This window comes from Macaca mulatta, chromosome 6 (assembly GCF_049350105.2).
Source record: "Macaca mulatta isolate MMU2019108-1 chromosome 6, T2T-MMU8v2.0, whole genome shotgun sequence".
NCBI classification, from domain to species: Eukaryota; Metazoa; Chordata; class Mammalia; order Primates; family Cercopithecidae; genus Macaca; species Macaca mulatta.
In genome coordinates this window covers 38400574-38403966 of record NC_133411.1, presented here as the reverse complement: position 1 = coordinate 38403966, position 3393 = coordinate 38400574, and the positions used below count along the sequence as shown (strand labels likewise).

The following is a 3393-nucleotide window of genomic DNA, read 5'->3' as shown; positions in this document are numbered from 1 at the left end:
AGTTCCAAGGCGTCTGTGAGTCCGCGGAGTATACGCCATGAGCAAAGCTCACTCTCCCGAGTTGAAAAAATTTATGGACAAGAAGTTATCATTGAAATTAAATGGTGGCAGACATGTCCAAGGAATATTGCGGGGATTTGATCCCTTTATGAACCTTGTGATAGATGAATGTGTGGAGATGGCAACTAGTGGGCAACAGAACAATATTGGAATGGTGGTAATACGAGGAAATAGTATCATCATGTTAGAAGCCTTGGAGCGAGTATAAATAATGGCTGTTCAGCAGAGAAACCCATGTCCTCTCTCCATAGGGAAGTTAGGTCATATACATTTTCATATTAGACTTTTTGTTAAATAAACTTTTGTAATAGTCAAAAAATTAAAAAAATAAAAAAAATAAAAATAAAATCAAAGAAGGAAAGAGATGCTGCAGACAAACCAAGAGACTTGATCCTGAAAAAAATAATTGGCTGTGCAGACAGCAGTGGAGAATTGATACTCATGAAATGGAAAATTCAGATAAAGCAGACTTGGTGTTAGCAAAAGAAGAAAATATGAAATGTATATAAAACTGGGCTCTTGCTTTTTGCTTTACTAATGTGAAGAAATAATTGCATTCTAATAAAAATCAAGTTTGATATGTTCATTTTGAAAGTAGTTCGGGTTATGGCTGGGCACTGTGGCTCACGTCTGTAATCCCAGCACTTCGGGAGGCCAAGGTGGATCACCTGAGGTGGGGAGTTCAAGACCAGTCTGACCAACATGGAGAAACCCCATCTCTACTAAAAATACAAAATTAGCCAGGTGTGGTGGCGCATGCCTGTAATCCCAGCTACTTGGGAGGCTGAGGCAGGAGAATTGCTTGAACCCAGGAGGCGGAAGTTGCGGTGAGGCAAGATTGTGCCATTGCACTCCAACCTGGGCAACAAGAGCGAAACTTGGTCTCAAAAAAAAAAGGAAGAAAGAAAGTAGTTTGGGTTAATGACCCACCTCAGCAACATGGTGAAACCCCGTCTCTACTAAACAATACAAAAATTAGGCCAGGCACAGTGGCTCACGCCTGTAATCCCAGCACTTTGGAAGACTGAAGTGGGCAGATCACCTGAGGTCAGGAGTTCAAGACCAGCCTGGCCAACATAGTGAAACCTCGTCTCTACTGAAAAATATAAAATTAGCCAGGTGTGAGGGCAGGCGCCTGTAATCCCAGCTACTCAGGAGGCTGAGGCAGGAGAATCGCTTGAACAAAGGAAGCGGAATTTACAGTGACCCAAGATGATGCCACTGCACTCCAGCCCGGTGACACAGCGAGACTCCGTCTTGGGAAGGAAAAAAAAAATTAGCTGGGCATGGTAGCACATACCTATAATCCAGTTACTTGGGAGGCTGGCGCAAGAGAATAGCTTGAACCCAAGAGGCAGTGGTTACCGTGAGCTGAGATCATGCCACTGCACTCCAGTCTGGGCGACAGATTGAGACCCTGACTCAAACAAAAATAAATAAAAGTAGTTTGGGGCGAGTCATTGGGATTTTGTTTTGTTTGCATCAATAGCACTGGTTGCCTTCAACAAATGAAAGCTTTCTGTGGTTGCTTCCCTTATCAGAAAAGAATATTTGGTACGATGGTATATTATTTCCTCGGCATTAGAGAACAGCTTTTCTAAATGTCGGGGGAAATTTCCATAGTCATTACTCAATTAGAACTTGTTATATACTTAAGAACCATTGTGGTTTGTGTGTGTGTGTGTATACATAAGATGGATATATAAACATTTTTTTTTTTTCTTTTTTTTTGAGACAAAGTCTTGCTCTTGTCCCCTAGGCTGGAGTGCAGTGGTGCGATCTCGGCTCACTGCAACCTCCGCCTCAGCTCCCTGTTGCTGGGATTACAGGCGCCCACCACAACACCTGGCTAATTTTTGTATTTTTAGTAGAGACGGGGTTTCACCATGTTAGCCAAGCTGGTCTTGAACTGCTGACCTCAGGTGATCCGCCTACCTCGGCCTCCCAAAGTGCTGGGATTACAGGCATGAGCCACCGTGCCCGGCCTTTTTTTGTTGTTTTGAACCGTTCACCAAAACAAAAAATCATGAGTAAGCCCATATTTCTGAGATGCCATCATTTAGAGGATTCTAAGAAATAAATCACTTCATGTTAAATTGAAAATTTTCCTGAAGTCATGACATTAAATAGATAATTCTTTAATTAATTGCATAATTTAAATTGGATATTTTTATTTATTTATTTATTTTGAGATGGAGTCTCGCTGTTTTCACCCAGGCTGGAGTGCAGTGGCATGATCCTGGCTCACTGTAATCTCCACCTCCTAGGTTCAAGTGATTCTCCTGCCTCAGCCTCCTGAGTAGCGGGGACTACAGGCATGTGCCACCACACCCGGCTAATTTTTGTATTTTTAGTAGAGACGGGGTTTCACCATGTTGACCAGGCTGGTCTTAAACTGTTGACCTCAGGTGATCCTCCCACCTCAGCCTCCCAAAGTGCTTTGATTACAGGCATGAGCCACTGTGCCCAGCTGAACTGGATATTTTAAAAGCACCTGATATGGTTTGGCTGTGTCCCCACTCAAATCTCATCTTGAATTCCCATGTGTTGTGGGAGGGACCCAGTGGGAGGTAATTGAATCATGGGGGCAAGTCTTTCCTGTGCTGTTCTCATAATAGTAAATAAATCTCCTGAGATCCAATGGTTTTATAAAGAGAAGTTCCCCTGCACAAACTCCTTCTTTGCTGCCATCCATGTAAGGCGTGACTTGTTCCTCCTTGCCTTCCACCATGATTAAGAGGCCTCCCCAGCCACATGTAACTGTAAGTCCATTAGACCTTTTTCCTGTATAAATTACCCCGTCTCGGGTATTCTTTTTTATTTATTTATTTATTTTTTTTTTGAGATGCTCTGTCCCCCAGAGTATGATCTTGGCTCACTGCACCCTCTGCCTCCCGGGTTCAAGCAATTATCCTGCCTCAGCCTCCTGAGTAGTTGGCACTACAGGCCCCCACCAGCACGCCCAGCTAATTTTTGTATCTTTAGTAGAGACAGGGGAGGGGGTTTCACCATGTTAGCCAGGCTGGTCTCAAACTCCTGACCTTGTGATCCATCTGCCTTGGCCTCCCAAAGTGCTGGGATTACAGGCGTGAGCCAGGGTATGTCTTAGCAGCAGCATGAAAATGGACTAATATAGTAAGTTAGTACCAGTAGAGTGGGGCGTTGCTGAAAAGATATCTGAAAATGTGGAAGCACCTTTGGAACTGGGTAACAGGCAGAGTTTGGAACAGTTTGGAGGGCTCAGAAGAAGACAGATACCCTAAATCATCTCTCTCAAGTTCAAGGTTCCACAAATTTCAAGGGCAGGGGCAAAATGCCACCAGTCTCCTCACT

The 3393-nt window shown here is 43.8% G+C and overlaps 1 pseudogene; it reads left to right on the top strand.

Moving 5' to 3' along the window:
• Positions 1–369, top strand: LOC702298 (small nuclear ribonucleoprotein G pseudogene; annotated as a pseudogene).
• Positions 370–3393: the final 3024 nt, after the last annotated feature.